This window comes from Capra hircus, chromosome 13 (genome assembly GCF_001704415.2).
Source record: "Capra hircus breed San Clemente chromosome 13, ASM170441v1, whole genome shotgun sequence".
Classification (NCBI taxonomy): Eukaryota; Metazoa; Chordata; class Mammalia; order Artiodactyla; family Bovidae; genus Capra; species Capra hircus.
Window position 1 is genome coordinate 35,956,903 of NC_030820.1, and position 16,390 is coordinate 35,973,292.

The 16,390-nt window shown below is 42.4% G+C and overlaps 1 protein-coding gene and 1 long non-coding RNA gene across 2 annotated transcripts in view; one reads left to right on the top strand and one right to left on the bottom strand.

The window, feature by feature from the left end:
- LOC106502746 lies at positions 606–14,852 on the bottom strand. The gene is made up of 3 exons (XR_001296389.2): positions 14,643–14,852; positions 12,798–12,914; positions 606–723 (listed from the first exon to the last, which is right to left on the bottom strand). It is a non-coding gene; the product is annotated as an uncharacterized LOC106502746 (long non-coding RNA).
- Positions 15,065–16,390, top strand: part of ARMC4 (armadillo repeat containing 4) — a 171,130-nt gene continuing 169,804 nt past the window's right edge. The window contains exon 1 of the mRNA XM_018057216.1: positions 15,065–15,132. The gene's annotated coding sequence lies outside the window, so the exon portion shown is untranslated. The remainder of the gene's footprint in view (positions 15,133–16,390) is intronic.

Sequence of the window (16,390 nt, forward strand, 5' to 3'; positions counted from 1 at the left end):
CTGGCAGAAGCAAAGGCCAATCCTCTCTACAGGAAACTTTTTTCCCCAGTTCTCAAAGAATTCATTGAAAAAAAAATTTCAAGGGAAATGAGCAGCTCACAGCAAAATACCATTCAACACACAGGGAAACAAGGTACCATGAGTGAGAAGCAGCAAGAATAAAGATATTAGAAATAAAACCACAGGACTTCAGATACTGTTATATTATGCATATAACATAATTATGCTTAGCATGTATAAGTAAGTATTATGCTTCAGTTCAGTTCAGTTGCTCAGTCATGTCCGACTCTTTGCGACCCCATGAATCGCTGCACGCCAGGCCTCCCTGTCCATCACCAACTCCCGGAGTTCACTCAGACTCACGTCCATCGAGTCAGTGATGCCATCCAGCCATCTCATCCTCTGTCGTCCCCTTCTCCTCCTGCCCCCAATCCCTCCCAGCATCAGGGTCTTTTCCAATGAGTCAACTCTTCGCATGAGGTGGCCAAAGTACTGGAGTTTCAGCTTTAGCATCATTCCTTCCAAAGAAATCCCAGGGCTGATCTCTTTCAGAATGGACTGGTTGGATCTCTTTGCAGTCCAAGGGACTCTCAAGAGTCTTCTGCAACACCACAGTTCAAAAGCATTATGCTTAGCATGTATAAATAAAAGTTTGAAAATCTGTACAGAGAACAATAGACTATATAAAATGACCATAATCTGAGCAAGAAGCAAGTAGAGTACCTGGAAATGAAAAACATAATTAGTTAAATGAACAAAATAAACCCTCAGTGGATAGGTTTAAGTAGACTAGACATAGCTTAGGGCTTCTTCCCTGGTGGCTCAGAGAGTGAAGTGTCTGCCTGCAGTGTGGGAGACCTGGATTCAATCCCTGAGTCAGGAAGATCCCCTGGAGAAGGAAACGGCAACCCACTGTGGTACTCTTGCCTGGAAAATCCCATGGACGGAGAAGCCTGGTAGGCTATAGTCCATGGGGTCACAAAGAGTCAAACACGACTGAGCGACTTCACTTTAGACACAGCTAAAGAGAGAATTAGTGATCTCAAGGACAAATAATCATGAGGGTGCTTTCCAGAAGGTGGCACAGAAATCACATGCACTATATGGGAAAATAGGTTAAGAAAATTGGTGGACAGAGGAGATATGTGCCTGCCTGGAGCTTCCCAGGGGGCACTACTGGTAAAGAACCTGCCTGCCAAAGTAGGAGACATAAGAGATATGGTTCTGCTTCCTGGTTCTGAAAGACCCCCTGGAAGAGGGCATGACAACCCATTCTAGTATTGTTGCTGGGATAATCCCATGGACAGAGGAGCCTGGCAGGCTACAGTCCATGGGGTCACAAAGAGTTGGACACAACTGAAGCAACTTAGGACGAACAGAGCTTCAGAAAGAAAAGAGAGAGGGAGCAGAGTTTATGTGCGAGAATAAAATGGCTGAGAATTTTCCAGAACTGTTGAAAAGGATCTTTGGTCAGACTCAAGGGCACAGCAAAAATCAGGCAGGATAAATAAGAAGAAAACTCACAACTAGAAAAATCATGGTGAAGCTGTAGAGCAGCATTAAAGAAAAAGAGATCCTCACTTCCATAAAAGAAGCAAGCTGTATTTGATCTTCATACATCTTATGCTTTTTTTGCTCTTAGTTATTATTATGCTACTGTTATTCTCAGCTATTTTGAACATTTGAAATATAGTTGATGCACAATATTATAAAGTTACAATTATACAGCATATTGTGATTCACAATTTTTAAAGGTTATACCCCAGTTATTTTAAAATATTGGCTATATGTCTTATGTTGAGCAATACATTTTGTATTAATAGTTTATTTATTGTACAAATAATAGTTTGTACTTCTTAATTCACTACTCCTACCTTGCCCCTCCACCATTTCTCTCCCTACTGGTAGTGACTAGCTTTTTCTCTATGTCTATGCCCTATGCCTTTTATAAATGCTTATTATTCAGAAAGAAACAATGAAAAGAAATCTTAAAAGGAGATGTACTACCTTTAGAGGAGTAACGAATCGACAGCTGATTTCTTGATGACAAAAAGGGAAGTCAGGAGACTGTGAAGTGATATATTCAATGTACAAAGAGAAAACTATTTTTAACCAAGACCTCTATTCTTAGGGGGAAAAAAAAATCTTTTCTGTGTGAAGCCAAGCTGATGCGAAGAACCAACTCATTGGAAAAGAACCTGATGCTGGGAAAGATAGAAGGCGGGAGGAGAAAGGGATGACAGGGGATGAGATGGTTGTATGGCACTACTGACTCAATGGACATGAGTCTGAGCAAGCTCCGGGAGTTGGTGACGGACAGGGAAGCCTGGTGTGCTGAAGTCCATGGGGTCGGAAAGAGCTGGACACGACTGAGTGACTGAACTGAACTGAACTGAAGCTGATGAGATTCCCAGGTCATCAAATACTGAGGGGAGTTTGCCATTAGCGGATCTTTGGGTAGTGGTTTACTTGCTAAGTCATGTCTTAGCAGCTCCATGGACTGGAGCCCTCCAGGCTCCTCTGTCCATGGGATTTCTCAGGCAAGAATACTGGAATGGGTTGCCATTTTCTTCTCCAGCAGACCTCTACTGAGGGAAAATCTAACGAGTATAAAAGAGAGAAAGAAGGAAAGTGATATCATATTCAAAGTCTGAGATACAATTGGAGAGAAATGTCCACTAATGGCCATGACAAAGTAACGGGATCTGGATTCAGTCTCCTGCCTGAAGCACCACCACCACCCCCAGAATATAGAGGCTGGATGAAGTAGCAAAACAGGGCATGACAAGCCTCTTAGAGGTGACAGTATGCTCATTCTCCTAGATGTAGTGACTGTTTCAAATATGTTGAGACTGATCAAATCGTATACTTTTAACGTGTAGTTCATTGAACATCAATCATACCTCAATGATTATTTTTTTCTAAAGAAAAGGAAAGCAGAGAAAATGGTAAATATATGCACAGAAAGAAACAATATGAAATGATGACTGTATAAAGCAGCAGTAGCATGTTGTACCAGAAAGGACACAACTCCAGCATGGATGAGGGCTCAGCAGTTGGGCAAAGGCACTAATCTGAGGCTTTGATAAGTTAATTATGTCTATTATTTTTGGGGTAACCACAAAAAGAACAGTATCAGAGTGCATGACTTGTAAATAGTAGTAGATAAAAAAGAATTAGGAAAAATTAATCAATTCAAGCAAAAGGCAACAGAGCAAAGAAAAAGAATCATAGAAAAGATGCCACAAATGGAAACATAAAATAAGATTTCACATAATATAAATATCTTAAATGCCTTCATTAAACACAAATGTTGTCAGATTATATATATTTTTTACTTTATTAAAATTTTTTTTATTTTATATTGAAGCATAGTTGATTAACAATGTTGTATACGTTTCAGGTGTGCCATAAAGGTAGTCAGTCATACACAAACATGTATTTATTCTTTTCCAAATTCTTTTCCCATTTAGATTATTATGGAGTACTGAGCAGGATTCCCTTTGCTATAAAATAGGTCCTCGTTGGTTATCTATTTTAAATATAGCAACATGTACATGTCAATTCCAAACACTGTCAGACTATATTAAAAAATTAGCTATATTCTGTTACAATGAACATATCTAAGATGTAAGTTTCCAGAAAAATTGAAAGTAAAAGGATAGAAAAAGATACACCAGGAAAACACCAAACAGAAAGCTGAGGTACCTCTATTAAAATCAGACAAAATATACTCCCAGGCAAAAATCATTACTAGAGAAAAACAGGGTAACTTTTTAATGATAAAAGGGTCAGATCTTTCGAAAAGACAAGAAATTTCCTTGGCAGTCCAGTGGTTAAGGCTCTGTGCTTTGAAAAGCAGGGGGTGCAGGTTCATTCCCTGGTTAGGGAACTAAGATCCCACATGCTGCTCTGTGCAGTGCAGCCAAAAAAGAAAGAAAAATTTAATTTGGTTCATTTAAATTTCTGTGTATCTATTAAGATAGCTTCAGAATGTAAAAAGCCAAAATGTTTCATGTGATTAATTTTGGCCACTGAGATATAAGTAGAACTGTGGTATGGCAATTTCCTTAAAAGAAAGCCAGTGCATGACCTCTGTCCCCCTTCATGCTTTCTTCTCTCCTGTTGGCTGGAAAGTGGTCCTCATGCTGGAGAGGAGGGAGACCTTGGCAATGTGAGTCCTGCCTGCCCAGCAGAGGAGGAGCCTGAATCCCCTAGCACTTTGCAGAGTTGACTGCTGCTGCAGACTACTGTTATAATAAAATTCTGTTCTCCATAAGCCACTGTTTTTGGAGTCTTTTTTCTCACACCAGAACCTAATCTTAACTAATACAGAGTGAGCTTACAGAAGTTGAGGAAGTAGACACTTTTGCAAAAGGTGGGGGCGAAAAATCATCATGGCTTTCCTAATCCCCAAAAGCTCCTGTAATGTTATTATAACACTTAGGTAATCAATAAGACAGGAGAAAAAACAGTTTCCTCAAATGACAACTGGCAAAGTACTGCATATGGTTTATTAATCGTGCTTCTGCCTCTTTCAGCTGATTTGTCAGTTAGGAAGGAAATAGAAGATTAATTTAGTTCATTTAGACTTCCGTTTTTCCTCCTTTTTCTACCTTAAGAACTTAATATCCATGGAAATTACAAAATGGCCCATTTGTGTTTAAAATCCTCTATAGGAAATGTAATTGAGTAAATGCAATAGCCCGCAGAGAGAATGTAAGCATTCTAATTTCTGTTCTATGATATCGGATTACAATCTGTTTGTCATCCCTAGAGACTAGTTTCATTCCTGCTGCTGTTGCTGTTGTTTTTTAATCCAGTGACAAAACCCAGAAAAGAACTGCTTCAAGCCCAAACACTTGCCAGGTAATTTTACAGGCATAAGACTATGAATCACTGAGAAGTCAAACAAAGATTTCAGTATGGGAAACCAATACCAGTGACTTCAATAACTGCTCTTCAGGACCCTAACTCTGAAAGCTAATGGGTTCTGGCACACTGTGACTGGTGCAGATCCATACTGGAGCCTACCGGAGGGTGTGACTTAAGACTGCAAAAGGCAGAGGAACATGGGGCCTGAGACACTCCATCGATGAACCAAGTGAGTGGCTTCCAAACTGGGAACACATGAACTCTTGCAAAAGGGTCTGTGGGTCTAGATACTTTACAGGAAATCAGTTTCCAGATTACAAATTGTTTCTGAAATGTACATAAATATATGCTGAAGCACTAAGCCCCATCCTGGTTTTCCTATCCTTTCTTTTTACAATCATCCTTCCTCCACCTTACAAAACTCCAAGATGTATTCCAGTCACCAAAGAAGACAATTCATCTCACCATAAAACCCTAACTTACTTATTTTCTTACAAATAAATCACACTGGGCAGTTAAACTAATTTTCATTGCAAATAATGTATCCATCATTTCATTATTTGAAAAGGATAATACTCTTGGCTTTTAGATCTTTAATAGTATTACAGAGTTGACGGGCAAAAGACGACTAGTCACTCAAAGAATGCTTCTTTTCTCAAAATAAGTAATATCCCCCTTTAGTCATGTTCTCATTCGGTAGAGACACATGATTTACTAGGCATCTGGAAGCCATTCTTTTAAGACGTCTTCACTGTTTCCTTTGGTGTTTTTGGGAGACATCACCCGGATATTATTAATCCTCAGTTTGTTTTTCCAAAATATCAAGTCTCACATTAAATCCTTTATTCTCCATGAGGATTTCTGGAGTAATCACTTCTTGGCTAGACTACACATTTTCTATATCAAATAACTTTCCCTGCATTCCAGTGTATTTTGCTCTGAGTTTCTACTTTTTAAAAATCCAGAATAGGGACCAAGTGCTACCTGACATAAAATGGGGTACATTTTTTATGGTATTCTGTATTCTTATTTAGATAAAAGAGAGAGTTTCAAACAAAAAGAGAAACTTTGAACAAAGTAATTTAGAAAAAGATTTTTAAAGACTCAAAATAACTGCATAAAAATAGACAAATCAGAACACTTCTCTAAGCTATTCATCCTATTCTTTTTTTTAAACACATGATTACAATGTGTTTAAATTATTTGTATACAATCCTAGATTTGCCTGCTAGAGGACAGAGAATATGATAAGGTGACAGAACTACCATGATGATGTAATGGGAATGAAGACCAATATCAAAACACACTTGTTGAATGATACACTGAGGAAGGTGTGCCGGTAGACTACATTATCAGTTCTAGCAATTTCTTCAATCTGCTGAAGTGGTGTCAGATTATCTACACCCTGGCCATGAGTTCATAGTGGGCAAATAACAGCTCCCCAGCCTCTGGCTTTGAGCTTGACCATGTGATTTTTTGGATCCATGGGATGTCAGTTGACACAACGCATGGGATGTCAGTTGGAATGTGCATAAAAGTGATTCACGATGACAAGTACATGCCAAACATAGTCACTGGCCCTCTGCCTGAGCTCTGGAATGAGATGTGGAACAGGTTTCACAGCCTGGAACCAAGCCTAGAAGCACTGCCTGAACCAGAGTACTTACTCTGGCCTCATCTAGATAAGCCAAACTGCAAGAAGCTGCACCTGACCTACAGGTCTGTGAGTGCAAGTGTGAATTCATGTGTACTACTGAGTGGGGTGCTGGGTTAGCAGCAGTATTACAGCACTAGTTACCCGTCACAGAAGCCTCGCCTCTTCTGATGTCTGAATTCATCAGGACTGGGTGTCTCTAAGTCTGTGTGATGGATGATGGAGCTTTCCACAAAGTGGTTGGCCCTGGTTCTTCTTGAGAAATTGATTGAATCCTTTTTTTTTCCATAAAAATCACAGAGATGGGCAAGAGTCTTACTCATCTTTGGTATTGCTCAATGTTTCTAAATTTCTAAATGACATCCTTAAACTGCTATGGCTTGGTTTTCCTTTTTAGGAATTATTGTTGACTTCTTACTTTGGAAGTAGAAGGCATAATTCTGTTGGCACCATTCCTGCCCCCTGCTACCCACACATGTCCCCTCTTGCAACACTTGTCTATTTGACTGGAAGAACTCTCAAGTGTCAGCACCTGTTGATCTCTGCGTCCATGCTGGTCAGCGTCAGGCCTGCCTGAAAATAGACATCGGGTTGCCAGTGTGAGGAAGGGGGCCAGAAGACAGCAGGGAGGGTGAGGGTGAGGGGGTGCGTGTGTAATTGGGAGCCCATATTTCCTTAGTTCCATGATTTCCGTATAGTGTTTTCAGCTGTTCCTGGTGCTCTGAGTGATAAACCTTTAGACTGGGGGGAAATTTTATATGTCCAGCTACTCCTTGAACAAGGCTTTCAAGCTGTCTTCCTGTTTTCAGTCCACTCTGCACCTTCAGAGATGCCTCCAAGTTCTGAGTTTTTCCAGGGTCCATTTTTTCTGCAAGTGTTTTATTTTTATTGGCTTTGATCCCTTCAAGCTTTTAGGATTCAGCTTTCTCCTCTCGGTTAAGCCATTTCAACCCTTCTGCTTTCTATTACCCGTGTTCTGTTGGTATGTTTCACCCATTTCATCTTCCCTCCCATTCTCTTTCCTCACTGTCATTTTTGTGAGTTTTGGTGATGTGCACAATGCACATATTTGATTATAAATTTAGGTTTAATTAATCCTACAGACCAGTTTTTGTCATTATTATAGATGTGGCTCAAACTGATAAGAGAATGCACCTCTCTGGGTTTATTTTTCATTTATCACTTATATGGAAATGAAGCTTACAACATACTAGCCCTAGTCCCTCCCTCCTCCCATTCAATTAGAGACTTCTCTTATTTTATCTTCTCCCTCATTAAACGTCAATCAATTGCACAACATGTAAATGTGAGATAAAGATCAGAGAAAACACTTTGGTGTTTTCAAATGTTTAAGGCAATCCTACACTTTTATTACCTTAGAATAAAAATCATTTTGTTTGATGCATAGGAAATGACGGTTGATATATGGCCTCAATTTGAATTATCCGTATAAAGAATTTAAATTTACTCGTGCATTCTATGTCTATTGTTTCTTACACGGCCCTAATCATTTACTATAGGAACACAGGCTCATTGCAACACACCAAAAGATAAGAATGTATAGAAACAAAAACATTTATAATTCTTCCCCATCCATCCACTTTCTGAGGCAACGTATAGTACTGATTTGTTCTGTACATCATCCACGATTTGAACATACAACTAAGAAGTAATATGTTAAAATTGTTTCATTCATTCAAGACATTAGGATTCGAGATACAATAGATAATTTATTCCAGAGTAAGGCACTAGGCTGAGATGTAAAATTGTAGAGGTTATAACTGGAAAGTCAATTTCCTGCCTCACCCATATTGAAGTTATAGAAGGGAAATGAGTGGATTTCCAGGGAAGAGCTTTTTGGAGAGAGCTGTGCTGGCCATCTCTTTTCTGTTCACATGCCCTTCAACCTCAGTTTAGAAGGAAGGAAGAAGAGGGACTTTAAGAAGACTATTTAGAGAGCTTAATACATGTCCTTCATACTGTGCAGTTGTGAGTGGGAGAGGAGACAGTGGATGAGCCTGGGGGATGAGAGACATGCAGTGTACAACTGAGGAAAGCCTCAACTGTGACAGGACTGACCTGCAGAGTTAGTTGAGCAGATAACGTATGAATGCTTCCCATGGGTCAAATTTTGGCTGTGGGTGAAAAATACAGTGGGAGTTGGAATAGGTGGGATGGCAGCTATAAAACCTCAGCAGAAATAAATGTATGAACAGCTAAATTCCCAGGAATAGTCAGAGGAAGAAGCTTGTTTAGGGATGGCACAAAATACAGAGAGGACACCAACACCGCAAGATTTTTGAAATCCCAAGAAAAACATTCATAAGAGAAAGAGCCAGATCAGGCTTAATGCAAAGAATGCAGAGTTAGGTTTTGACAGGACAATTTATAGAGACTCCTTGTCCTTCTCCTTTTCCCTTCACTGTCCTTTCTCACCTAAAGGGCTAGAGTGGGACTACAGGAAGGAAATAGTGACGACCAGGGACAAATAAGAAGCTGGCCATGCTTATCCTATAAGGCCAGTATCATCCTTATACCAAAACCAGAGAATGATGTTACACGTACACAAAAGAAATCACAGGCCAGTACAGGTGAAGAGGTGCAAAAACCCTCGACAAAGTATTAGCAAACCAAACTCAACAATACATTAAGAAGATTACACACCATGATCAAGTGGAATTTATCTCAAGGATGCAAGGATAGTTCAATATCTGTAAATCAATCAATGTGACACATCATACTAGCAATTTGAGGAATAAAATTGTATCATCTCAACAGGTGCAGTAAAAGCTTTTAACAAAATTTATTATCCATTTATGATTAAAACTCCCTCAGAAAGAGAGTATAGAAGGAGCATATCTCAACATGACAAGGGCCATATATGGCAAGCCCATTGCTAACATCTGTTGTTGTTGAGTCGCCCAGCCACATCTGACTCTTTGTGACCCCATAGACTGCAGCATGCCAGGCCTCCCTGTCCTGCTAACATCATATTCTATGGTAAAAAGCTGAAACATTTCTTCTAAGATCAGGAACAAACCAAGGATGGCCCACTGTCACCACTCTTATTCAACACAGTATTAAAAGTCCTAACCATGGCAATCAGAAGAGAAAAAGAAACAAAAGGAATCCAAATTGGAAAGGAAGAAGTAAAACTGTCACTGTTTGCAGCTGACATGATATTAATACTATACAGAGAAAATCCTAAAGACGCCATCAAAAAACTACTAGAACTCATCAACAAATTTGGTAAAGTTGCAGGATATAAAAGTAATACACAGAAATCTGTTGCATTTGTATATACTAGTGACTAATTATCAGAAAGAAAAGTTAAGAAAACAATTTCAGTTACCATCACATTATAAACAATACGACATCTAGGAATAAACCTACCTAAGGAGGTAAAAGGTTTGTAAACAAAAAACTATAAAATGCTGATGAAAGAAACTGAAGATGACACAAACACATGGAAGAATATACTGTGCTCATGGGTTAGAAAAATTAACACTGTTAAAATGACTATACTACCGAAGGAAACCTATAGCATCAATGCAATCCCTATAAATATCAATGGCATTTTTCATAGAACTAGAACAAATAATTCTAAAATTTGTACAGACACATAAAAGATCCCGAATCATCAAAACAATCTTAAGAAGAACAAAGCTGGAGGTATCACACTCTGATTTCAAATTATACTACAAAGAAAGGTATAGTAATCAAAGCAATGCGGTAAACACACACAACAAACACTGATCTGGCTCACTCTTCTAAAACAGCTGTGTAATAGTCCTTCCCATGGATACACTGTATCTGTTTAAACCAGGGCCATATTGGTAGATGGAACTTCGCAAGTGGTGCAGTGGTAAAGAATCCACCTGCCAATACAGGAGATGCAGGAGACTCCGTTTCAATCCCTGGGTCAGGAACATCCCCTGCAGTAGGAAATGGCAATCTGCTCTGGTATTCTTGCCTGGAGAATTCCATGGACAGAGGAGTCTGGTGAGCTATAGCCCATGGGGTGGCAAAGAGTCAGACACCACTGAGCATATGCACCCATAGTGCTGCAGGCCAATTACGCTTCAAAAACAGGCAAGCAAACTCATAGAAAAAGTGATCAGATTTGTGATTTCAGAGGCAGAGGGTGAGAGGAGGGGAATTAGATGAAGGTGGTCGAAAGATACAAGCTTCCAGTTATGACAGATAATTACAACGTTATAAATATTAGCACAGCCGTAGGTTATACCTGGAAGTTCTTAAGAGAGTAAACTCTGAGTGTTCTCATCACAAGGGAAAAACTGTTCTCTCTTTTTACAATTTATATCTATAAGAGATGATTGACTGTTCACTAAACTTGTGACAATAAGACACTGTGATAATGTACTGTGACAATCATTTTATGATGTAAGTCAGGTCATTATGCTGTACACCTTAAACTTACACAGTGCTGTATGTAAATATGTCAGCAACACTGGAAGACAAAAAGATGTGTGTAATGGAGGTTAACAAATGAATAAAGATTTGGATGTGGGGGTAGAAAATGTAAAGATAACGAGATACAAAGGCCTACCAGTCCCCTCGCCTTAATATGGGAAAACCCTGTAGGGCCATCCCAGACCCAGGGCAATTTAGCTTTTCTCCCCATCCAGTCCTGTTGCCTTCACTCCCCTGGAAGGGTTCCTCAATGCATCCTTCACAGGCCTCTCTCCATCCTGGACCGTTTCTTAGGGGCCTGACCCACGGTGGTAGGTTATTAATAGTCGTCCTGCTTCTACTCTTGCACCTTAACAGCTAGACTTCTTAGCAACATGAATCAGATCATGCCACTCTTTCCTTAAAACCCTCCAATAACTTTCATTTGCTCTTGGAATACAATCTGCCTCTTCATCATGGCTTTAAGGTACTACCTTCTGTGACTGCCCACCTTGCAACCTCTTTTCCTCTTTGCTTACTGTGCTCCCTGCTATGGGCCTTACTCCAGGGATTTTGAATAGAGTTTAACAGACTCCTTTTTTTTTCCCCAGAACTGGAACTGGACAACCCAGTTCTGTCAACAGAGTGCCTGGCAGCACATACCAGTATCCAAAAAAAAAAAAAAAAATACTTATCAAATAAAGTCTAGGAAGTTAGAATGTACACAGAAAGAGCTATTTCATTTCCAGACTTGGTCCACAGTCCATCAGCTGAGGCTGCCATTCTTTAAACGGTTGGTCTCTGACTCTAAACAAAGGTTGGACCTGGGGAATTTGGCCTTTAGAGCTTCATCAGACTTCATGCAGAATTCTGTTGAAGTCTGAAAAATTCCATTAACAGGAGATCTTGTCCCCACATGAGACTTAACCCCATTATTGCACAATAGAGTGATTGTACTTTCCGGCTAGATTTGTGAGGTTCTTCCACTGTCAGTCCTTTCTGGATTGAGGTATCAGACACTCAGACCAACCTTCTCCTGATTCTGGCCTCCTCCTATTCTGATATGCTCCTCTTGGCTGCCCCATACCAGGGGGCTCCACTCTAACACAGATGAATGGGCCCCTGAAACCCACCGACTCCCGTGTTTACAGAATGCCGTGTCTGGAACTGTGTCCTCCCCTCCCCATTCATATATTGAAGTCCCGTTCCTCAGAATGCAAACCTGTAGGAGATAGGGTCTTACAGAGATAATGCAAGTTAAAGTGAGTTAATGAGGACGGACCCTAGTCCAACACGATGATTGTCTTTGGAAAAGGGGCCTTTTGCAGAGACAGGTGTACAGAGAGGACATCCCAAGACATGAAGATGGCTGTCACAAGCCAGGGAGAGAGGCCCAGAACAGATCTTTCCCTCACAGCCTTCAGGAGGAATCAACCCTGCCAACACCTTGATTTTGGACTTTGAGCTCCTAAAGCTGTGAAACAATATATTTTTGTTGTTTAAGGTCTATGGTACCTTGTTAGGCAATCCTAGCAAATGCTTACATGGAATCTGTGCCTCAACGTTTACTGTGCACCAGGGGAGCTGAGCCACTCTGAGCCGGGGTGGATAGTTTCACGGAGGGCTTATTTAGCCAAAAACGTTCCAACCATTCTCAGATGCCCATGGCAGACTTTCTCTGAAGTTCCACTGGACAAAACTGGGTCATATTTCAGCTGTAGGCAATGCTGGGAGAGCCCTCTGCTACAGCAAACACCTGTGCGCCCTCAGTGTTGAAAGTTCTTTTCCATAACACAGCCACTCAGAGTCGTCAAACTGGTTCTATCAAGTGTGTCCAGGGAAACGTGGGCCTTACCTGTCTGCTTCCTGGTTCAACAAAGAATGTCAAGCAGCAAGCCATCTTCGGTCAGATGATTCATCAATTTTGCTCCTTCTGCAGGTCAGTCTGTCTTCCAGCTCTTAGGGATACACACTGGAAGGAAACAGAAAAGGTCCCTGTTTCATGGCGCTGACTGCAGTGGCAGGAGACAGGCAAAAAGACTAAGAGGAGTTAAGTTCTACTGGGAGACTTCTTTAGGTGGGATGGTGTGTACCCTGAGAAATGGTCAGTTAAGCTGAGAGCTGAAGGTCAGCCAAGTTAGTGCTTTCACGTGGCGAGAAAAAAACTGGAAGAAGCCCGCTGGGAATTCTACCAATTTAAATATTGTTAGAAGTTTTTTTTTTTTTTTTTTTTTATCTCGAAGCTAATAAATTCCAATTTGGAATAGGATTAAGCAATGATAGATTCTGACTTGGCATGAATTTGGCCAATGCTCAGATCTTGGTTGGTGCTGGTTTGTTTCTGCTTTGCAAACCAAGGTCCACTGTCCAGCACTCTGTAGATTTCTGGCCAGTTTCTACAGTGGGCCTAGTAAATGTGTTCTCATATTCTACAGCTGATTAAAATCCATAAGTGAAATGAATACCAGAAGAAGCTTCATGCCTCTGAAAGGCGGCCCCTGCCCAGCTTGTTGACCTTCACCAGGTCATGACCCTGCTTCAGCTCTACAGGTGTGATCCTGTGCTCTTGAATGTAATCTTACCACCTTTAAAAAAATTTTTTATTGGGCCCCTTACACCTACTGGCACATAATCTTCCTTTCTGGTGCTTGCAACTCTAGGCTTCTCTGAAAGGGAGGTCCCTTCAGGCAAAAAGATTCCACTTCTAACAAGTTTCACAATCTCAAAAAGAGAAGATAAGAATCCAAAGCAAAGGCCACATCAACCTTATTTCTCTATGTCTGCAGAAAGCTGTTTTTGAGTGGCAACAACATAGTACCCTCACATGTGACCCTTGACATCCTCACAGACCTGCTGGCTTTAACGAAAAACAATCCAGTTCTAGTTCCTTAACACTGTCTCTCTCCCTCCCTCTCTCCACCCCCCCAACTATCTGGGCTGTCCCTAAACACTCCATCAGCCAAGACAGTACACTGCTCATTCCCCCCCCCCCTTTTTTTTTCACCCAACAAATATTTTCCTTTTTTCCACTCCCTCCCTCTGGTTTTTCAAGGTTGGTCTCCTGTTAGTGGGCTTCCTAGGTGGCTCAGTGGTAAAGAATCCATCTCCCAATGTAGGAGACATGGTTCAATCCTTGGGACAGGATGATCTTCCTGGAGAAGGAAATGGCGACCCACTCCAGTATTCTTGCCTGGGAAATCCCACGGACAGAGGAGCCTGCAGGGTTAAAGCCCATGGGGTCGCAGAGTCAGACACGAGTTAACCCAACTAAGACTTAACAGCAACTCCTGATGGCAGAGTGTCTGCTGGTGGGGTCAAAGTCATCTTGGCACACAGAGGCGGAAGGCATTTAGAAACACGGGGAAATGTCCTCATTTCATTCTAGTTCTATGAACGAGAATATCCAAGAGCAGTTTCTGCTTTTCCAGTTAATATCCTAGAATTCTAGTTTATTTGCTTTCTGGAGAGAAAAATGTGCATCTCAAACATTCTGTAAGAGGCCCTGTGCTATTTTTCAGAACCCAAGAAAGATTTCGGGTACACAGAACTCCTCAAGCAACGCGATGGGACTTCTGTCTAGAAGCCTAGGGGGAAACAAAACGGCGTTTCCAATGACTATTTTCTATTTGCTTTCAGTTCTACCGTGAAATTGCTGCTAAAACCTCTCACTGCGCGTTAGGGAAGGTGACAGGTTTCCCACCTGGTGGAGCCAGGAGGACGCGACCTCTGGTTGCTGGAGAAGAGAGAAGTAAAGAGCGCGTGTGTCTCCAAGGCGGCGCGGGGCTCGGGAACTGTACGCGGGGCTCTGTGCGGAGGCGGGACTCGGGGACTGGACGCAGGGCTCGGAGCGGGGGCGGCACTCCCGGACTGGATGCGGGGCTGAGGTAGGGGCGGGACTCCAGGCTGGTTGCGGGACTCGGGGCGGGGGCGGGACTCCGGACTGGGTGCGGGGCTGAGACGGGGGCGGGGCTCCGGGCTGGACGCGGGGCTGGGACGGGGAGGGACTCGGAGACTGGGCGCGGGGCTGGGGCGCGGGGCTGGGGCGGGGCGGGACTCCGGGCTGGACACGGGGCTGGCACGGGGGCGGGACTCCGGGCTGGATGCGGGCGCGCGCCCGGCGCCGTGTTTACCCGGCGTCCTAGCAACCGGCGGGCACGCGGGCGGAGCGGGGTGCTGAGCCGGGTGCTGCGGTGAGTGCGACCCGCGGGCGCTGGCGTCTTTGCAGCAGGCCGCGGGGATGGAGAAGTTGAGGAGCCGCGCTCAGGCTTCGCTTCTGTCCCCTGCCGGCTTCCCCTTCTTCCCTCGGACCCGGTATCCGCCCCCTCCGCGTCTGTCCCATCCCTTCCAGCCCCTGCTTCCTCGCGGACACCCCGCTCCTCCCGGGCTTTGGACCTTGACTCTGCAGCCCCCAGCCCGGACTGCATCCATGTCCCCCTTCCCCGGCTGCTGCTCCCGCTGCTCCTGGCTTGCCTTCCCTTCTCCCCGCTCCGTCTCCGCAGCTTTGCCTCCACCTCCGTGCGTCTTCGCTGCCGCTTCCTCGCGCCTGTCTCCGTCCTCCCAGGCCAGAACCGCGGCCTCCCGCGCAAATACTTGACTCGACTTTACTCAGTTCGAGAACCGGCTGGTGCCATCCTTGCGCATCTCCATATCGGGTCTGTTTGTTTTTATTCCAGGGCTCGGTTCCTGTCAGCCCTGAAACCAATCTTTTTGCAGGTTTCATCGCCTGGTATCCTCGTTCTCTGGCCGCCAGCGCAGGCACTGCTCCTAACCCGCTAGATCTTAAGAGTGGACGCTTATATTCCCTAGTCTCGTAAAGAATTGAGTTTTGCTTCTGCCCAGGTGTCCCAGAAGTTATTCACGAATGGGTTTTATTTTATAAATGATACTGGAGGCTTGCAACGGACCCTTAAAAAGAAAAAACAAAGTGTTAATGAGTAGACAATATGAGTGTAAAGTGATTTCTCAGTTTATGGAAACAAACATGCACAAAAACCTTTTCCATTGTTATTGTTAAATTTCAAAATCTTGGTTTAACTCAAAATAAGTACTATGTATTCACTTATGTTCATTGTAACCATGGTTCTCAGGCCCTAAGATCTCATGGATTGGCGCTGGGTGTAAACGTCTCATCAACATATCTTGATTAAAAAATTAGTGTTTAAATTTTTGGAACATTACTGGAATTAGAGGAATAAATGCTGTAGCTTTTGTTCTCCTTGCAAATTAAGAGGTCATTAGAAATTCTCATACTTTAGAAAAAAAAATACAAGACTACTTGTTTTTTCTTTTAAAAACTCAGTTGGGTCTGCAAAGCCTTTTTTTTTAAAAAAATCTTTTATACATGGTCTTCTTTTTGCTATTCTGTTCCACTTTTTTCCCCTAATACTAATTCTAATAATATTGTGCTTGTCTTCTGGATGGTCATAGGCTCACTTTTTGTTGTTTATT